Here is a 22,123-nt window from a genome sequence, read left to right as displayed (position 1 = left end):
TCGACTAGACAATCAACCCAGTTCTGGGGTCTCCCAGGTTTGAATCCCACCATGGTAGATGGTGCATTTGAAATCTGGAGTTCAGAATCAAATGATGAAACCATTTTCAGGGGAAGAAAACTCCCATCTTATTCACTCAAGTCCTTTTTAGAGAATGAAGCTACCTTTGCAGGAAAGGATTCACTGTCATCCCAGTTGCATCCTTTACCCGGTCTGGCCTACCCGTGACTCCACACCCACAGCAGTGTGGTTGACTCATGATTGCACCTCCCTCCTGCAAATGAGCTGGAGAAACTAACTTGTATACAGAGTGTAGGCTGAAACTGCTGAGTGAGGCAATACTTCCTCCAGGTGAAGGCTGTTCCAAGGATCCAGTTACAAAGGGATAATTTGGTGCTGACCAATAGTAAAGAAAGTGGGGGATGGGGAGTGTGTGCGCTTTGACCTTGAACTGTTTTTTTAAAAAACGCTACTTTTCGTGCACCTTTTTTCTGGGAAAAATTGAAACTGTAATGAAGCAGGGTTGCAATAAAGGTTACCAGAATTCACCGTCAGACTCAGACTCTCATTGAAAGCTGAGAGATTCAACAAGTTTTTGTTTTAAAGCTACTCATTTCTTTCAACCTCCAGCACTAAGTTTCCAATGTCCTGGATCAGAAGTGAACGAGTGGCAGAATTGTGAGAAATTATAAATTTTTCAGGAGTTTGGGTTCATTGTTTCATCAGCATTGTAAGGGTTACTGGCAGCAGTGGGAGATGTGGGCTGTATTCACTAGAAACAAAGATTAAAAGTCTCACAACACCAGGTTATAGTTCAACAGGTTTATTTGGAAGTACTGGCTTTTGGAGCACCGCTCCTTCATCGGGTAGCTGTGGAGCAGGATCATAAGACAGAATTAAAATTAAAACTGTTAAGTTTTTCATCTCTGCAGGTACTGCATCATTTCATCAGCATTGTAAAGGTTACTGCCTGCAGCAGAAAGTGTGGGCTGTGTTCACGAGAAACAAAGGTAAAAATCAGACAAACGTATTGGAACATAACCTGGTATTATTTGGAAGGACTAGCTTTCGAAGTGCTGCTCCTTCATCAGGTAGCTGTGGAGCAGGATCACAAGACATTGTAATTTTTTGGTACAAATTCTGTGTCATACAACTGAATTGAACAAATCTAGATTGCTGTCAAGTCTTTCATCTTTTAGAATGGGTTGCAGGTTTCAGTTCATTAATATGTAAATCCCAGAACTACTTATAAGGAACGTTCTCGATGTAATTTGAAGGTGACATTTCAGCTCAGAGAATGTATTTAAGGTGTGAGGTTAGAGCCTGCCTGTCTCCTAATGTTGAGTCAGACTGGTTCTACTTCCAAATAAAAAATGGATTGACTGCCTGCAGATTGTGTGCTTTGAGCAAAATTGAATGTATCTGCTATCTCACACCTCCACACACACATGGGTGCTGGGGAAAAAAATAAGTGAGGGGATTTTAAAAAAAGTTTAACCAAGAGATTTAGTCACCTCAGTAAAAGAAAATGCCAATCTCCTCCGTTGAGGACTGACTCTCAGCTGGCTGGCTACAGCCAGCATACTGGGAGCAGGAGAAGAAGAGGAGAGGCATTCAAAGTTTGGGAGAAGATTTGTAGCTCGGGTGCTCGTTGTTGTGGTTCTGTTCGCCGAGCTGGGAATTTGTGTTGCAGACGTTTCGTCCCCTAACCAGGTGACATCCTCAGTGCTTGAGAGCCTCCTGTGAAGCGCTTCTGTGATGTTTCCTCCGGCATTTATAGTGATTTGTATCTGTCCACTGCAGCAGACAGCTGGAACTGACAACCGGAAGCGGCAAATACAAACCACTATAAATGCCGGAGGAAAGATCACAGAAGCACTTCACAGGAGGCTCCCAGGCACTGAGGATGTCACGTAGACAGGGGACGAAACGGCTGCAACACAAATTACCAGCTCGGCAAACAGAACCACAACGAGGGGAGGCATTTTGACCTCAGAATAATTTTTTTCAAAGTTCTAGCTCAAAGGTAGAAGACAGAGAGTGGTGGTGGAGGGGTGCGTTTCAGACAGGAGGCCTGTGACCAGTGTGTGCCACGAGGATCGGTGCTGGGTCCATTACTTTTCATCATTTATATAAGTGGTTTGGCTATGAACATAGGTAGAGTAAGTTTGCAGAGGACACCAAAATTGGAGGTATAGTGGACAGCGAAGAAGTTTACTTCTGATTAAAACAGGATCTTGATGAGATGGGCCAATGGGCTGTGGAGTGGCAGATGGAGTTTAATTCAGATAAATGCGAAGTGCTGCATTTTTGAAAAACCAATCAGAGCAGGACTTATACACTTAATGGTAAGGTCCTAGGGAGTGTTGCTGAACAAAGAGACTTTGGAGTACAGATTCATAATTCCTTCAGAGTTGCAGGTAGATAGGACAGTGAAGATGATGTTTGGTACGATTTCCTTGATTTCCTTTCCCAATAAATCAAGTGGCTCCATGAGGTTGATGTAACATTTGGTTCTTTCCTCATGTCTTCCTGCAACGAAATTCACAAAATAAGTGATCACTGTCAGTACAGTGAAATAAATATAATGTGGGCGGCAAGGTGGTTAGCACTGCTACCTCACAGCGCCAGAGACCCGGGTTCAATTCCCGCCTTAGGCGACTGACTGTATGGAGTTTGCACATTCTCCCCGTGTCTGTGTGGGTTTCCTCCAGGTGCTCCGGTTTCCTCCCACAGTCCAAAAATGTGCAGGTTAGGTGAATTGGCCATGCTAAATTGCCTGTAGTGTTAGGTGTAGGGGTAAATGTAGGAGAATAGGCCTGGGTGGGTTGCGCTTTGGTGGGTCGGTGTGGACTTGTTGGGCTGAAGGGCCTGTTTCCACACTAAGTAATCTAAAAAAAATGACAACTCCTGTAGATTACCAGATGCCTGCTGATCACATATTATCTAGGACACATCAGCCAGCCAGATAGCCTTAAGTGTGTATTGAGGAAAACTTCATTTGGTTCCAATGACTTGGAAATGAAACTGAATAAGGATATGAAAATGAAACATCATAGAGTCATACAGATGTACAGCACAGAAACAGACCTTTCAGTCCAACCTGTCCATGCCGACCAAATATCCCAACCCAATCTAGTCCCACTTGCCAGCTCCCGGCCCATATCCCTCCAAACCCTTCCTATTCATATACCCATCCAGATGCCTTTTAAATGTTGCAATTGTACTAGCCCCCACCACTTCCTCTGGCAGCTCATTCCATACACGTACCGGAGTGAAAAAGCTGCCTCTTAGGGTCCTTTTCCATATTTCCCCTCTCACCCTAAACCTATGCCCTCTAGTTCTGGACTCCCCGACCCCAGGGAAAAGACTTTGTCTGTTCATCCTTCCATGCCACTCATGATTTTATAAACCTCTATAAGGTCACCCCTCAGCCTCCGACGCTCCAGGGAAAACAGCCCCAGTCTGTTCAGCCTCTCCCATAGCTCAAATCCTTCAACCCTGGCAACATCCTTGTAAATCTTTTCTGAATCCTTTCAAGTTTCACGACACCTTTCCGATAGGAAGGAGACCAGAACTGCACGCAATGTTTCAACAGTGGCCTAACCAATGTCCTGTATAGCAGCAACATGACCTCCCAACTCCTGTACTCTGACCAATAAAGGAAAGCAGACCAAACGCCGCCTTCACTATCCTATCTACCTGTGACTCCACTTTCAAGGAGCTATGAACCTGCACTCCAAGGTGTCTTTGTTCAGCAACACTCTCTGGGACCTTACCATTAAGTGTATAAGTCCTGCTAAGATTTGCTTTCCCAAAATGCAGCAACTCACATTTATCTAAATTAAACTCCACTGCTTGATAAAATAAAGCCAGTAAAGTTGCTGAATGACTTCCTGCTCACCTATTAAATAAAATTGATGACAAGAAATACAGCATGTAATTCCATTACTATATTAGGTAAAAGATCATAGCCATGCAGCTTGTACAACAGTGAATATCAGACTTACACCATATTTATATTTAATATAAATCTACATATTATATCAATTAAAGTCATAAAACACCTGCAGTGCAGAAAGAGGCCATTTGACCCACTGAGTGCATTGGGTATAGGAGTTGGAAGGTCAAGTTGCAGCTGTTCAAGACATTGGTTAGGCCACCTTTGGAATGTTGCATTTGATTCTGGTCTCCCTCCGAAAGGATAGGAAGACATCGTGAAACTCCAATAGATTGATAAGGATGTCGCCAGGGTTTGAGGGTTTGTGGTATAAAATGAGACTGAATAGGACGGGGATGTTGCCCTTGGGCCGTCAGAAGCAGAGGGTGAACTGATCGAGATTTATCAAATCATGAGTGGCACGGATAGGGGAAATAGGTAACATCTTTGCCCCAGGGTGGGGGAGTCTGAAACCAGAGGGCATTGGTTTAGGGTGAGAGGGCAAAGATTTAAAAGCGACCTAAGGCTGGGAGATTGTGGAATGGGCCTTGATCGACTGAATGTTTTATTGTTCCAGAAGGTGTTAGGGCTGGGGGGTGGGGGTGGGGGTGAAGGTCAGAGCTTCAGCAGAGCTGAGAACAGCTGACATCTTCCTCTGTGGGAACAGGGAGATCAACAGAGGACGAGAAATCAGGACCTTAAATCCAAGCTGACACCACACTACCATGTTATCAGTGCTTTGATGAGCAGTGCCAACTCTCTACCTTTACCTAGCTTCCCATTTGACTTGAATGGCACCCCCTCAATATTCAGGATCTAATCCTTGTCATCCTGAAGCCACATCGCTGTAAAGAGTCTCCGATCATAATTATTCTCTTCAACGTGTGCAGTCAATTCATTCAGTTTTGTGACAATGCAGCACACATTCAGACACACTCTTTAGTTTCAAGTTTTGTGATTTTTAGAATCCAATTTTGAGTGCTGGTACATTTATCCTCCTTGTCCCTTTCTATCATTCTCTGACGTTCATTATTCACATCACTACAATGCTCACAAGCCTCAATTTAGATTGGCCATGCTAAATTGCCCATTGTGTCCAGGGATGTGCAGATTAGATGGGTTAGCCATGGAAAATGTAGGGTTATAGTTTCATAGTAATAGAAGCAGCAGTAGGCCATTTGGCCCATTGAACCTTCTCTGCCATTCATTAAAATCATGGCTGATCGATTCATTGTCTCAGCTCCTATCTGCATGATCCCGACTACCCTTAATTTCCCTATTATGTAAAAACCCATCCAGCTGTGTCTTGAATATACTTAATGAAGCTGCCTCTACTGCTTCCTTGGGCAGAGAATTCCAAAGATTCAGTACTCTCCCGGAAAAACAGTTTCTCCTCATCTCTGTCCGAATTCTACTCCCCCTCATATTGAGGCCAATACCCCTAGTCCAGGTCTCACCCACCAGCAGAAATGACTGGATAGGGTGGGAGGGGGATCTGTGAGAAACGTTCTTCGGAGGGAATGGCGTAAACTTGATTGTCGGAACGGCCAACATAAACTCCCGCTTTTTAAACTCAATCCCTTTCGTAATGATGGACAAAATTCTATTTGCCGTCTTAATTACTCGTTGCACCTGCAGACCAACCCTCTGATTCATGTCCAAGGACACCCAGGTCCCTCTGCACAGCAGCATGCTGCAACTTCTCACCATTAAGTCATAGTCCTTTTTACTGCTATTCCCATGAAAATGGATGACTTCACATTTATTAACATTGTTTTCCATCTGCCAGACCTTTGCCCACTCACTCAAAATATCTATGTTCCTCTGCAAAGTTTCACAGTCCTCTGCAAACTTTGACCTGTGACCCATTGTCCCCAACTCCAAATCATTCTTATAAATTGTGAATAACAATAATGCAACCAATGGATCAGATCAAAGCTCTGCAGTCCTACCCTATCCAGTAGTGAATGGTGGTGGACAATTAACAAACTCATTGGAGGAGGTGGCTCCACCAATATCCCCATCCTCAATGATGGAAGAGCCCAGCAGATCAGCACAAAAAAACCAGGCTGAAGCACTCACAGCAATCTTCAGCCAGAAGTACCAAGTGGATGATCCATCTTGGCCTCCTCCAGTGATCTCCAGCATCACAGATACTTGTCTTCAGACAATTCCAGAAGTTTATAAAATGATGAGCGGCACAGATAGGGTGAATAGCCAAGGTCTTTTCCTGTTCTGACTGCCCATAACTGAGCAGGACACAGATAACTAGCCGTGATTAATGCAGCGGAACATAGTTGACAGGAGTTAGACATCTTGGGAAAAATGTTTGCTTAAGATAGTTCTGACAAGTAAAACGATAATAACTCTGTCGACTCTTTAATTATTTAATCAATCTGTTCTGATATTTAGATTAGGTTGCTGAACAAAGAAACCTTGGAGTGCAGGTTCATAGCTCCTTGAAAGTGGAGTCACAGGTACGTAGGATAGTGAAGAAGGCATTTGGTATGCTTTCCTATATTGGTCAGAGTATTGAGTACAGGGGTTTCGAGGTCGTGTTGCGGCTGTACAGGACATTGGTTAGGCCACTGTTGGAATATCGTGTGCAATTCTGGTCTCCTTCCTATCAGAAAGATGTTGTGAACCTTGAAAGGGTTCAGAAAAGATTTACAAGGATGTTGCCAGTGTTGGAGGATTTGAGCTATCGGAAGAGGCTGAACAGGCTGGGGCTGCTTTCCCTGGAGCGTCGGAGGCTGAGGGGTGACCTTATAGAGGTTTACAAAATTATGAGGGGCATGGATAGGATAAACAGACAAAGTGTTTTCCCTGGGGTCGGGGAGTCAAGAACTAGAGGGCATAGGTTTAGGGTAAGAGGGGAAGATATTAAAGAGACCTAAGGGACAACCTTTTCACGCAGAGGGTGGTACGTGTATGGAATGAGCTGCCAGAAGATGTGGTGGAGGCTGGTACAATTGCAACATTTACGAGGCATTTGGATGGGTATATGAATAGGAATGGTTCGGAGGGATATGGGCCGGGTGCTGGCAGGTGGGACTAGATTGGGTTGGGATATCTGGTCGGCATGGACAGGTTGGACCAAAGGGTCTGTTTCTGTGCTGTACATCTCTATGACTCTAAGATCCTTCAAGTATTTATAGATATAGGTCCTTTAGTAGTTACAGATCTACCTGCACAACAAAAAAAAACATTAAAGCATTAGAAGAAAAGATTCCAACCAGTTTCAGATAGTGAAAGCAGCCCCATATCATACGGAGAGGAACGAATCATTGATACAGAAATTAGCAGACATTGGAATGTGAGGTGAATGAATACATCATAAGACACCCAAGGATAAAGATAGAGGTGACTGGTAAACATGGGAAGCAACAACTTATTAGCTAAAGAATTCTAACAGTAGGTGTAACCATAAATTTGATGGAACTGATCAAAGATCAATATGCATTTGGATCGTCTTTAATGAGGAATTTAAAAGGTTCCTGAAGCGATGGGCAAGTATCCAATGAATTGGCGGTTGCCACGATGCAGCCAGTAAATGTTACATGAATACAGGATCCAGTGTGAAAAAGCCTCAAGGAGGGAGATCAGAGTCTGGAAACGTCACAAAGGTCCGGGGCCAGACCACAATCCTGTCCATCTCTTTATCATTCAGTGAAATGATTAACTTCATTGGAAATACATTGAGGTCAGCTGAAACTATACAAGATGCTGCACCAAAATCAGAGGGCTGTTTTCCCTGGAACATCGGAGGCTGAGGGGTGACTTTAGAGGTTGATAAAATCATGAGGAGCATGGACAGGGTAAATATACAAGGTCTTTTCCCTGCGGTGGGAAAGTCAGAACTATAGGGCATAGGTAGAGGGTGAAAGAGGAAGGGACCCGAGGAGCAACCTTTTCAAGCAGAGGGTGGTGCGTGTTTGGAATGATCTGCCATAGGAAGTGGTGGAGGCTGGTACAACTGCAGCATTTAAAAGACATCTGGATGGGTATATGAATAAAGGAAGTGCTTATAGGGATATGGGCTAAGTGCTGGCAAATGGGACTAGATTAGGTTAGGATATCTGGTAAGTATGGATGAGTTAGACTGAAGGATCACTTCTGTACTGTATATCTCTATGACTCTAATTGGAACTAGCTGGGTGGGCACCATGGACCAGTTTAGGCCAAAGGGTCTGTTTCCATGCTGTCTTACTCTATGACTCTAAGTGGGCCATGGACTGAAGATTGGCAGATGGAGTTTAATTTAGATCAATGCATTTTGGTGGGTCAAACCAGGGCAGGACATACATTTAAATTGTAAGTGAGCTAGAGGATGCAGGTGCATAGTTCCTTGAACGTGGACTCAGAGGTAGACAGGGCAGTGAAGATGACTTTCAGCACGCTTGCTTTCATTGGTCAGAGCACTGAGCATTGGAGCATCCCATGGAGAGAAATCAGAGTTTACGTTTTGGGTCTGGTGCCCCTCAAAACTGATCCCAAAATGTTAACTGATTTCTCTCCACAGATGCTGCCAGATCTGCTGAGCTTTTCCAGCAACTTCTGTTTTTGTTTCTGATTACCAATGTCCAGTTTCTCAGTATTTATTGAGTTGGGACATTTTGTTGCAGCTTTATAAGATCTTCGTGAGACCACTTTCAGAATACTGCCTTCAGTTCTAGTCACCCTATTATTGAAAGGAAATTATTAAACTAGAAAGGGTGCAGAACAGATTTACTAGGATGCTACCGAGTCTGGAAAAATTGAGTTATAGGGAGAGGTTGGATAGACTGGGATTTTTTTCTCTGGAAACTGAAGGGTACTCTTATAGAGGAAGATGGAGAGTAATAGGGGAATGGGTCTGGGTGAGATACTCTTCAGAAGGCCAGTGTGAATGTTTTGGGCCAAAGGGACTGTTGCCACACTGTAGAGATGCTATAATTCTATGATCCAAAAACCCATCCAGATGCCTTTTAAACGTTGTTATTGTATCTGTCTCAACCACTTTCTCTGGCAGCCAACTCCACATACAAAGAACAAAGAAAATTTACAGCCCAGGAACAGGCCCTTCAGCCCTTCAAGCCTGAGCCGATCAAACCTACAGTGTAAACCTGTTGCCCACTTCCTAAGCATCTGTATCCCTCTGCTCCCCACCTACTCATGCATCTGCCTAGATGCATCTTAAATGAATCTACCATGCCTACCTTTACTACCTCTGCTGGCAATGTGTTCCGGGTGCCCATCACCCTCTGTGTAAAGTACTTGCCGCATGTATCCCCTTTAAACTTTCCACCTCTCACCTTGAAAGCATGACCTTTACCCTGGGAAAAAGCTTATCTCTATCCACCCTGTCTATACATTTCATGATTTTGTAAACCTCAATCAGGTCCCCCCTCAATCTCCTTTTTTTCTAATGAAAACAAACCTAACCTCTCTTCATACCTAGCACCTTCCACACCAGGCAACATCCTCATAAATCTTCTCTGCACTCTGTCCAAAGCGCCCATATCCTTTTGGTAACGTGGCGACCAGAACTGTTGCACCACCCTCTACATGAAGACGTTTCCCCTCAGGTCCTTCCTAAGTCTTTCCCCTCACATCTCAAATCCAACCCCTCTAATCTTCAATTCTCCATCTCTGGGGAAAAGACGACATGGGTAAGGTTGGTCATACGAAGGGAAACCGACTGACACAGCGTGAATTGGAGTTGCTCTGAAAATAAATCTAGACTCTGAAAATAAATCTCCAGTTGCTCCCTCCCCTCTGTAAGGTTGTCAGAATTGTGACAAAGGAAACAGAGATTCGTTGACCGACAGGGAAGGTCGGAACTGAAGAGAAATAAAACTTCAGATGGAATCTTTCAATTCCAGTCACTTTTGAGACAAGAGGCTGGAAGTAAGTGGAAATTGCCAGGGTCTTAATTGCTGGCTGAGTCAGAGTTCGATTCCTCCCTCGGGGCAACTGTCTGTGTGGAGTTTCCAAGTTGTCTCCCAGTGTCTGTGTGGGTTTCCTCTGGTTGCTTCATTCCCTCCCACAATCCAAAGATGTGCTGGTTAGGGTGAATTGATCATGCTTAATTGTCCCATAGTGTTCAGGGATGTGTCGGTGCGGTGCATTAGTCAGGGGTAAATGTAGAGCAATAGGGTAGAAGAATGGGTGTGGGTGGGTTACTCTTCAGAGGCTCAGTATGGATTGTTGGGCTGAGGGCCTGTTTCTGCACTGTAGAGATTCCATGTTTCTTCTACGATTCATACAACTATCGGCCGGATGAAGTGGCCAAGTCCTTACCTCAGAGGGAGCAAGACATTGTCTTGGCATCACCACTTTCTGATGGAAATTAATATGAGAGACTATTTTGGGAGCTGGACATCTGTCAGTTGGACATTGATGAATCTTTGGCTTTGCATTAATGAGATTTACAAGAAGAGGGGTGACCTTATAGAGGTTTACAAAATCATGAGGGGTGTGGGTAGGGTGAATAGTTAAGGATCCCCCCCACCCCCAAGAATGGGGGAGTCCAGAACCATGGGGCATAGGTCCAAGATGAGAGAGAAAAGACACAAACAGGACCCAATGGGCAACCTCCACCCCCAACCCAGAGGGTGGTGCGCACACAGAACGTGCCATTAGAGGAAGTGGCGGAGGCTAGCACAACCACAACATTCAGAACAGACCAATGGGAGCAGCTTGGGTGTGTCCAGCACCCTCGACTACATTTCCTACTTTTATTTTAGATTTTTGCCTTAAGCAGGAGGAGTTGGAAGCTTCAGTGAGTGTCTCTTGGCTGCTACTCTCTCTGAATTTGCTCGTTGGTTTGTTCCTTCTGGAGAACACGATGTGAAAATGTGTGTTGGAATTCGCCTTTTTGCCAAAAAGGGTGTGTTTAAAGGGATGTTACTGTATCGGAATAGTTAGTTAGTAACAGTTACTCTGTGTCTATTAAGTTTCCAGTCTGCAGAATTATCCTAGATTCCTCTCTTTAGCTGTATTTTAATGACAGCCTTTAAGCAAATCATGTTTTGCTTAACGGCCAGCAGCCACATTTCACATATGGCTTTAAAATGAGAAAAAATGAGGGTCACGGCTACCTTCTTAAAGTATTTGTCCGGGGATCCGGTCTGGTCCGTAACAATTGTGCAGTGAGGATTCGATCTGTCTAACTGGTTCAAGCTCCTTCCACAGCCAAGTACACAGGAAGACTCTCACTCAGGTAGTGTTCCTGGGAATACTTCCTCTGATGGTCAGTCGAACACTTTCACACACATCTGTGCGTGTTCTCACACTCCATGCATTTCCAATCGCACTGATGTTTAAAAACCTTTGAAGCCAACAGAATAGATAAATGTTTCACATTTGAGGTCCAGAGACTTGTGATCTTCAGATCATGGCGAGTTGAGTGTCTGTTTCAGACCTGAAATGACTTTTGCTTTCAGACTTCTCTCTGTAGATCCTTCCCTTCTTGTAACCTGTATAAAGAGATTATGAAAGTCAGCGCAGAGATTTAGAACAGACAATTCTGGTTTACACATTCCCAAAACCAAAAGATCTTCCTTTACATTCTGTTATCTTATATACCGTAACATTTTATCAGAGACTAATAGGGATGTGAGCACATGCGTTATCTGGATAGTCAGACCATCGTAACCTGAATGACTCCTCGAGTTGTAAGGCATGGAAACAGACCCTTCGGTTCAACTAGTCCATGCTGAACATAATCCCAAACTAAACTCGTCCCACTTGCCTGCTGCTGACCCAATATCCCCCCCACACCTCTCCTTTTAAATGTTATAATTGTAGCAGCACCACCACTCCCTCTGGCAGTTCATTCCACACATGAACCACTGTGTAAAAGACCTTTGCCACTTCTGTCTCCTCTCACCTTAAAAATGTGCCCCATAGTCTTGAAATCCCCCAGCCTATGGAAAATACACCTCATTCACTTTATCTATACCCCTCAAGATTTTATAAACCTCTACCAGGTCACCTTCAATGTCTGAAGCTCCAGTGAGAAGAGTCCCAACCGATCCATCCTATCCACATAGCTCAAACCCTCCATCCCCAACAACATCTGGTAAATCTCTTTGAAACTCTCCCCACCAGTCAAAGGATCAATGATTTCAAAACTGAATGGGTATTTGAAACAAAAATAAACTTGCAGGGTTACAGGGGGCACAGGTGTTGTTCTTAACTTAAAATATGAAATTAAAACCTTTAGTATCATAATAACCATGGGGCAGCACAATGGCTCAGTGGTTAACACTGCTGCCTCACAGCACCAGGGACCAGGTTCAATTCCAGCCTTGGGCAATGTTCATGTGGGGTGTGAACATTACCCCAGTGTCGGCATCGGTTTCCTCCCACAGTCAAAGAGGTGCAGGTTAGGGTGAATTGGCCGTGCAGAAGTACCCATAGTGTTCAGGGATGTGTAGGTTAGGTGGATTGTCTATGCTAAATTACCAGTGTCCAGGGATAAGCAAGCTCAGGGGATTAGCCATGGAAAATGCAGGGTTGGGGTAGATCTGAGTGGGATGTTCTTTGGAGGGTCAGTGGCAACTTGGTGGACCGAATGGCCTGCTTCCCCATTGTAGGGATTCTACGATTCTAACCCTCTGTCTTGAAATTGAGTCATAGAGGTCTATAGCATGGAAACAGTTCCTATGATGCCTCGTTTTCACAATTAATTTAGTCCCATTCCCTGCATTTAGGCCATATCCCTCCATACCCCTCCCATCCATGTATCTGTCTAAATGTTTCTTCAATGACTGTTTGAATTCGTGTATCGCTGGACATCGAAGTGCATCTGGGAAAATAACAAACAGTGAAATTCACAACTAATCTTGGAGGAACAGTTGGGCGAAGTTCACAGCACAGAATTAGATAAGTTAATTGTTGTTTTAAGTCTGTCTCAAGAGAAAAGCTGCAGTAGTGAGTATAGTGGATTCTTTCTTGATTATGTGTTTTTGGAGACAAGTCTTTTGATTAAACATAAAATATAAGCCATAGCTATTAATTTAACCTGGAGCGGTGTTTGTAGAGGAATAAAACGGTATTATTTTCTGGGTCTGTAGATTGTGAAGGAGCAAAAATGTCCTTTGCAGTGACATATACTTCTTGTCAAATGTGGGAGTTTAAAGAGAGTTTAAGGGTTACTGCGGATAATATCTGCCATAAATTCTGTTGGATGCTAATCTTATCAGATTGAGTGGATCGGTTGGACAGACAGATAGAAGCAATGAGGAATTTGCAACAGCAACAGTATGTGATGGATGGCAGTTATAGGAAGGGGGGAAAGTCTCAGATACAGTCACATAGATGGGTTCACTCCAGGGAGCGTGAGAGAGGTCGGCACCAAGGGCAGGAGTCTTTTGTGGATATATCCATTTCAAACAGGTATGCTGTTTTGGAAAATGTAGGAGGTGATGGATTCTCAGGGGAACGTAGCATGAACAGCCAAGTTTCTGGTATTGAGACGGGCTCTAATGCAATGAGAGATCAATCGTGTTAGGGGATTCTGTAGTCAGAGGTACAGACAGACGTTCTGTGGCCAGTGGAGAAAAAGCAGAATGGTGTGTTGTTTCCCTGGTGCCAGGATCAAGGCTGTCCCAGAGAGGGTGCAGAATGTTCTCACAGGGGAGATGGGCCAGCAGGAGGTCATTGTCCACATTGGAACCAATGACATTGGAAGGGAAAAGGTTGAGACTCTGAAGGGAGATTAGAGAGAGTTAGGCAGAAATTTAAGAAGGAGGCCCTCAAGGGTAGTAATATCTGGATTACTCCCAGTGCTACGAGCTAGTGAGGGCAGGAATAGGAGGATAGAGCAGATTAATGCATGGCTGAGGAGCTGGTGTATGGGAGAAGGATTCACATTTTTGGATCATTGGAATCTCTTTTGGGGTAGAAGTGAGCTGTACAAGAAGGACGGATTGCACCTAAATTGGAAGGGGACTAATATACTGGCAGGGTAATTTGCGAGAACTGCTTGGGAGGATTTAAACTAGCAAGGTGAGGGAGGGAGGGGGGGGGGGGACCCAAGGAGATAGTGAGGAAAGAGATCGATCTGAGACGGGTACAGCTGAGAACAGAAGTGAGTCAACAGTCAGGGCAAGCAGGGACAAGGTCGGACTAATAAATTAAACTGCATTTATTTCAATGCAAGGGGCCGAACAGGGAAGGCAGATGAACTCAGGGCATGGTTAGGAACATGGGACTGGGATATCATAGCAATTACAGAAACATGGCTCATGAATGGGCAGGACTGGCAGCTTAATGTTCCAGGATACAAATGCTACAGGAAGGATAGAAAGGGAGGCGAGAGGAGGGGGAGTGGTGTTTTTGATAAGGGATAGCATTACAGCTGTGCTGAGGGAGGATATTCCTGGAAATACATCCAGGGAAGTTATTTGGGTGGAACTGAGAAATAAGAAAGGGATGATCACCTTATTGGGATTGTATTATACAGCCCCCAATAGTCAGAGGGAAATTGAGAAACAAACTTGTAAGGAGATCTCAGCTATCTGTAAGAATAATAGGGTAGTTATGGTAGGGGATTTTAACTTTCCAAACATCGACTGGGACTGCCATAGTGTTAAAGGTTTATATGGAGAGGAATTTCTTAATTGTGTACAAGACAATTTTCTAATTCAGTATGTGGATGTACCTACTAGAGGAGGTGGAAAACTTGACCTACTCTTGGGAAATAAGGCAGGGAAGGTGACTGAGGTTTCAGTGGGGGAGCATTTTGGGGCCACCAACCATAATTCTATTTGTTTTAAAATAGTGATGGAAGAGGATAGACCAGATCTAAAAGTTGAAGTTCTAAATTGGAGAAATGCCAATTTTGACGGTATTAGGCAAGAACTTTCGAAAGCTCATTGGAGGCAGATGTTCGCAGGTAAAGGGACGGCTGGAAAATGGGAATCCAGTGAAAGTATACTCCTGTCAGGGTGAAAGGGAAGGCTGGTAGGTACAGAGAATGCTGGATGACTAAAGAAATTGAGGGTTTGATAAAGAAAAAGAAGGAAAGATATGTCAGGGATAGATAGAGTGAATCCTTAGAAGAGTATAAAGGCAGTAGCAGTATACTTAAAAGGGAAATCAGGAGGACAAAAAGGGGACACGAGATACCTTTGGCAAATAGAATTAAGGAGAATCCAAAAGGTTTTTACAAATATATTAAGGACAAAATGGTAACTAGGGAGAGAATAGGGCCCCTCAAAGAACAGCAAGGGGGCGTTTGTGTGGAGCCACAAAAAATGGGGGAGATATAAACTGTAGGGAAATAGATGGTGACATCTTGCAAAATGACCCGATTACAGAAGAGGAAATGCTGGATGCCTTGAAACGGTTAAAAGTGGATAAATCCCCAGGACCTGATCAGGTGTACCCAAGAACTCTGTGGGAAGCTAGAGAAGTGATTCCTGGGCCTTTTGCTGGGATATTTGTATCATCGATAGTCACAGGTGAGGTGCCAGAAGACAAGAGGTTGGCAAACGTGGTGCCACTGTTTAAGAAGGGGGGTAAAGACAAACCAGGGAACTATAGACTGGTGAGCCTGACCTCGGTGGTGGGCAAGTTGTTGGAAGGAATCCTAAGGGACAGGAAGTACATGTATTTGGAACGGCAAATACTGATTCGGGATAGTCAACATGGCTTTGTGCTTGGGAAATCAAGTCTCACAAATTTGATTGAGTTTTTTGAAGAAGTAACAAAGAAGATTGATGAGGGCAGAGCAGTAGATGTGGTCTATATGGACTTCAATAATGCGTTCGACAAGGTTCCCCATGGGAGACTGATTAGCAAGGTTAGATCTCATGGAATATAAGGCGAACTAGCCATTTGGATAAGAACTGGCTCAAAAGTAGAAGACAGAGGGTGGTGGTGGAGGGTTGTTTTTCAGACTGGAGGCCTGTGACCAGTGGAGTGCCACAAGGATCGGTGCTGGGCCCTCTACTTTTTGTCATTTACATAAATGATTTGGATGCGAGCATGAGAGGTACAGTTCGTAAGTTTGCAGATGACATCAAAATTGGAGGTGTAGTGGACAGCAAAGAGGGTGACCTCAGATTACAACAGGATCTGGACCAGATGGGCCAATGGGCTGTGACGTGGCAGATGGAGTTTAATTCAGATAAATGCGAGGTGCTGCAATTTGGGAAAGCAAATCTTTGCAGGACTTATACACTTAATGGTAAGATCCTAGGGAATGTTGCTGAACAAAGAGACCTTGGAGTGCAGGTTCATAGTTCCTTGAAAGTGGAGTCGCAGGTAGATAGGATAGTGAAGGCGGCGTTTGGTATGCTTTCCTTTATTGGTCAGAGTATTGAGTACAGGAGTTGGGAGGTCATGTTGCGGCTGTACATGACATTGGTTAGGCCACTGTTGGAATATTGCATGCAATTCTGATCTCCTTCCTATCGGAAAGATGTTGTGAAACTTGAAAGGGTTCAGAAAAGATTTACAAGGATGTTGCCAGGATTGGAGGATCTAAGCTACAGGGAGAGGCTGAACAGGCTGGGGCTGTTTTCCCTGGAGCGTCGGAGGCTGAGGGGTGACCTTATAGAGGTTTACAAAATTATGAGGGGCATGGGTAGGATAAATAGGCAAAGTCTTTTCCCTAGCGTCGGAGAGTCCAGAACTAGAGGGCATAGGTTTAGGGTGAGAGGGGAAAGATATAAAAGAGACCTAAGGGGCAACTTTTTCACGCAGAGAGTGGTACGTGTATGAAATGAGCTACCAGAGGATGTGATGGAAGCTGGTACAATTGCAACATTTAAGAGGCATTTGGATGGGTATATGAATAGGAAGGGTTGGGAGTGATATGGGCCCGGTGCTGGCAAGTGGGACTAGATTGGATTGGGATATCTGGTCAGCATGGACGGGTTGGACCAAAGGGTCTGTTTCCATGACTCTACGACAGAATTGTATTCGCTTCCACCACCACCTCTGCCAATCTGTTCGAGACATTCTCCACTCTCTCCGTGTAAACGTTTGCCCCTCTGGACCCATTTATATCTCTCCTCCACTCACCTTAAACTTATGTCCTCTAAGTTTAGACCCCCACATGGGGAAAAAGCTTTGGCTGTCAACCTTATCTATGCCTCTCGTGATTTTATATCACGTCTCAGTCCCCTGTGCTCCTGGGGAAAAAAGAAGTCCTCGCCTATCCAGCCTCTCCTTATAACAACCTTCCAGCCAAGTAGCATCCCAGTAAATCTTTTCTGCATCCTTTCTACTTAGTAATATCCTTCCAACAGTAGGGTGACTAGAATTGCATGCTGTACTCCTTACCAACATCTTGTACAGCTGCAACAAGATGTCCCAACTCCTATACTCGATGCTCTGACCAATGAAAGCAAGCATGCTGAAAGTCTTCTTCACCTCCCTGTCTACCCATGACTCCACTTTCTAGGACTTCTTCGAGACACTGCAGTGTCACATGCAGTGTCTCGAAGTTTTTGGTTGGAGACACTGCATGTGAAATAGATTCAGTGCTATATTAAAGGCAGAAAAGAATAACAAAAGTATACGATTAGAGAGCCAGGAATTATGTATCGAGATAAGGTACTGAAATAGTCGAGATAAGCACCAACTAATAATGTCTACCAATAAGCATCGAATCTGTTTCACATGCAGTATTCAAACCGAGAGATCTAGGGTGCAGGTTCATAGCTCCTAGAAAGTGGAGTCACAGGTAGACAGGAAAGGCTTTTGGCCCGCTTGCTTTCATCAGTCAGAGCACTGAGCATCGCAGTTGAGATGTCTTGTTGCAGCTTTCACACATACCACACAATAACACAAGACATGACCCTGCCTTCCTCACTGACCGTCCCTTTGAATATCAAATGGAAAATACCCCTTTAACTGTGATGATCAGAAAAGATGGCATCCTTCGAAAAAAAAGTGTTGTACCAACAAATATTGGACAGAGGGAGAAAGTTGCACTTTGAGGTGAAGATCAATCTTCATTGAGAGAGGAGCAGCAGCAGCTTCAGAAGCTCATGGTCCAACTTCTGCTTTTAGACATGGGGAGGGGGTGGGGAACTCTGATTGGTAGGAGGAGCAGGCACCTTCCAGTCCTTCTGGGCTTCCTATTGGTCAATCCCCAGACATGCGCCTCCTTGACCAGGAGATTCACATGTCAACTATCCAATGGGAGACAGCCAGCCTGGAAATATGGGGATTGTACCTGAAACAACCCCACAGAGGCGTGTCACCATGTTACCCTTTATTTACATGTGCAGAAACCTTGACACTGGTCCAGTTTGCTCAGAGTGAAAAGAACCTCTGACATGGCTGTTTCTGTCAGCCAGGGCTCCCCGATTGGACCAGGTTAACAGCCCCAATCAAGGAACTCATATTCTGTGCGATCCACCTAACTGACATTATAATCACCACAGAACCTAGTACTTCTCTTCACCGAACACTGCAATTACTTTACTTTTCAGTTTAATGATCCAACTCTCTTTTGAATGCCATAATTGAATCTAATTCCAACACATACTCTCGCAGACCATTCCAGAGGTCGAAGCATTTTCAATCATTAGATTAGAATTACGTTTTGGATCACACTCAAAAAGATTTCATTTGGACTATTGCTTCCAATCATTTGCAGTAATTTCTTCATACGAACAAATTTACAACTTAGTGGGTTTATTCAAATTTTATAACATATTGGGGTAGTACGGTGCTTAGCACTGCTACCTCACAACGCCAGGGACCCAGGTTCAATTCCAACTTCAGGTGACCGACTGTGTGGAGTTTGGATGTTCTCCCTGTCTACAGGCGTTTCATCCCACAGTCCAAAGATATGGAGGGTGGGTGGACTGACCAGGCTAAATTGCTCCATGATGTGAAGGCTAGGTGGATTAGCCATGGTAAATGCAGGGGCAAGGGGTGATTCTGAATGGGATGCTCTTTGGTGGGTCAGTGCAGACTCAATGTGACAAATGGCCTCTTTCTGCACTGTAGGAATTTTATGCATGTCTGTCTGACGTCTTGCAAATGCACCTTTCTGAAAAGGACAGTTTGCTGTCATGTTCAGTACTGCAGTGTCTATATTTTCCCACATACCTCTAAATTAGTTTTGCATGAAATTCCCCCCATTTCCACTGTATCTTAGCTAGCATTCCCCCTTTCATTCCTTATCAATTTTTCCATTACCGTGACTTATGATCCTTTTCTCTTTATAGATTATTGTAGACTAAGTCTAGTTACCATGTTTACCAAAGTATAAGATGAAAATGCATTTTTTTTTCTGATCCCATACTTAACTATCCCATAAAGCTTGTTAAGGGGGAGGGGGAGGGTGGAATTGAGGAAACTGGTGAAATCTAGACTGATCCCAATTGTTGGATGATCCCATAATGGAAGATGAAGTGTTCTTCCTCCAGGTGTCAGGTGGCTAGAGTTTGGCGATGGAGGCAGCCCAGGACACACATGCCTTACCTGAGTGGGAGGGGTAGTTAAAGTGTTCAGCCACAGGACAGTGGATCATTTACTTCGCTTGTCCCAGAGGTGTTCTCCGAAACGTTCTGCAAGTCCAGTCTCCCTAATGCAAAGGAGACCACGTCAAGCACAACGGACACGTAAATAAATCTTATAAATAATTGTATAAATTTTAGCCTGCCAGAGTTATTTTCTATCAGACTTTAATTAAGTTGGATGACGGGATGAAAGAGTCTGTTGGTCAGACTTGAATCAGCACCCCGAAATGAGACAAAGCCATTAATATCAGTGAACTGCATTTGTTGAAAGCATGAGTTCTTGATTTATTTTCACAACTTACTGGTATTCACATCTGCACATTCAATGTCAAACTCTGACATCAGAAATGAAATTACACCATTAATTTTGTCTTACAATATTCCAACAAACAAATTGATAGCACACAGTGAATACCATGTCCGATTATTGTGAAATTAAATTTGACCAAATAAAATGTAAAATCAAATGGGAGATAACAAATGGGGGAAGGGCAGAAGGCAAGAAATGCAGCATCATAGAAGGTGCTCCTCCACGGAGTGTATTTTACCAACTACAACTGCTCAATATAAGCAAACACTCTGACATGATCCTCCGGTTTTAATGTAAACCATAGCCCCATACAGTAGGTACCATTTAAATAAGTTAATAGATACAAGCCTTGAGCAAATCCAGCCTCCAGCCGGACCCCCCGCTTTTTGGAGCTCGGACCTTCCTCCAGCTCCGGGGGATTGTTGAGCTCCTGGGCTCCGGCCGCCGCCGAAGAAGCCGCGGGCGCCGGCTCTCTCTCCTCCACCGCCGACATTTTTAATTTGTTTTCTCGTTCACCCGGTAACCGTCACCTCCCCCTTCCCGGGCCCCGGGAATTATACAAAAATAAACAATAAACCCCACCGGGGACTGTCTCCTTTTCTTCACAACTTTTGTTTGAAAAGTTCCGGCTTTAATTTGAAATGTATTTTAAAGGTATTTTCTGAGGTAAACGATGCCTGTCTGCCCCCCTCTCTCCGTCAGAAACCGCCCGCTGAGTCGATGAGAAAACCGCAGCCTCGCGCCGCCATCTTTGTTTTTCTTCTTCTTTCCGTCTCCGCGCTCCCTCCAATCAGAGCGCACCTTACTTCACCTGACCAATGGCGGCCGACTTTCGGAGACACGCCCCTTACATGCTGCACGGACTGCAAGTTTTGTGATTGGTGGAGAGGTTCGCAATCGCGGCGTGTCTCCGCCCCTTTCCTCTGAGGGTGTGTCTCCCTGAGGTACATTTGTATGCCTCAAAAATTACCACATTGACTCAACCTAACTCCGAGACTCAATGTTACTGACAGTTTATTTGTGTGTGAACCCGAGGGCCTTATGTGTCTTGTTATAGAGGCGGAGACATACTCAGCAGGGAAACAGACCCCTCAGTCCAACTCGTCTATACTGACCAGAAATCCAAAATTAATCTCGTCTCATGTGTCAGCATTTGGCTCATAAACCCATCCAGATACTTTTAAAATGTTGTAATTGTACCAGCCTCCAACACTTCCTCTGGAAGTTCATGCCACACACGAACCACCTTTGTGTAAAAAATTTGCCCCATGTCTGTTTTTCAAACTCTCTCTCCTCTCACTGTAAAAATGTGTCCCCTGATCTTGAAATCCTCCATCCTTGGGAAGAGGCAACTATCATTAACCCTATCTATTCACCTCGTGGTTTTATAAACATCGCCTCTCAACCTTCTCTGCTCTGGCAGAAAAATATCCCAGCCGATCCAGCCTTAATTCCAATTTGATAATAGTGGCGCAGAGATGATTTCAGCTCTTTGTGTGTCAAGGAGCTCTCAATTGTAAACAATGCCTCTTAAGTTCACCTCATCTTAAAACGAATGGCATAAGCTACTTGTGACCAGATTTGTAAGATATGTTTTGAATGGAGGAGTAAAACTCACAATAAAAGATTAATGCAGTCTTTATTCACAACTCATTATTAAACACACTTTCTCCATTTACAGATGTGATTGAGAGGCTTCTCCGGATGAATCTTTGACTGATAACTGAGTTTGTCAGGATTTTGAGAGTCACTGTAGCTCTGTTGTAGCACAGGGGAGTGTGCTTTCAGACAGACCACATTGTGCAGAAAGTTCTCCCGCATCAGACGAGTAAAGTCGACATGTTTGTAACAAGTTGTGAAACTTGAAAGGGTTCAAAAAACATTTGCAATGATGTTGCCAGTGTTGGAGTGTTTGAGGGAGGAAGAGGCTGAATAGGCTGGGATTATTTTCCCTGGAGCATTGGTTGCTGAGGGCTAAGCTTATAGAGGTTTATAAAATCCACAAAGGGCGTTGATAGCGTAAATAGGCAAGGTAGTTTCCTCAAGGTGGGAGAGTTTAGAACGAGAAGGCGCAGTTTTAGGGTGAAAGGAGAAAAGTTTAAAAGGGATCTCAAAGTGGTAAGTTTCTCACAGAGACGAGAGAGATTGAAAAACAGACATGGGGCAATTCTTTTACACAGAAGTGGTGGACATGGGTACAATTACAACATTTGGATAAGTACGTGAATAGCAAAGGTTTGGAGGGAAAGGGAGAGGCTGAATAGGCTGAGGTTGTCTACCCTGGGGTGTCAGCAGCTGAGGGTTTGCCTTATAGAGGTTTATAAAACCATGAAGGACACGGATAGGGTAAAAAGTCAAGGACATTTCTTGGGTTTGGGGGAGTCCAGAAAAAGAGGG

General features: G+C 44.2%; 1 long non-coding RNA gene across 3 annotated transcripts; it reads right to left on the bottom strand.

The window, feature by feature from the left end:
• Positions 1–807: 807 nt before the first annotated feature.
• On the bottom strand, positions 808–20,323 carry LOC148144377 (uncharacterized). 3 transcript variants are annotated; one of them, XR_015751438.1, is made up of 4 exons: positions 20,309–20,323; positions 19,379–19,481; positions 11,023–11,400; positions 808–2,532 (listed from the first exon to the last, which is right to left on the bottom strand). It is a non-coding gene; the product is annotated as an uncharacterized LOC148144377 (long non-coding RNA). The 3 variants fall into 3 exon arrangements; XR_015751437.1 differs by lacking the exon at positions 20,309–20,323 and adding an exon at positions 19,581–19,596; XR_015751436.1 differs by lacking the exon at positions 20,309–20,323 and having other exon boundaries at positions 19,379–19,528.
• Between the last annotated feature and the right edge of the window lie 1,800 nt (positions 20,324–22,123).

This window comes from Chiloscyllium plagiosum, unplaced genomic scaffold, assembly GCF_037043375.1.
Source record: "Chiloscyllium plagiosum isolate Xiang-an unplaced genomic scaffold, Cpla_swu_hap1 HiC_scaffold_27, whole genome shotgun sequence".
NCBI lineage: Eukaryota > Metazoa > Chordata > Chondrichthyes > Orectolobiformes > Hemiscylliidae > Chiloscyllium > Chiloscyllium plagiosum.
The sequence above is the reverse complement of the archived record's forward strand: the minus strand, read 5'-3'. Positions and strand labels throughout refer to the sequence as shown.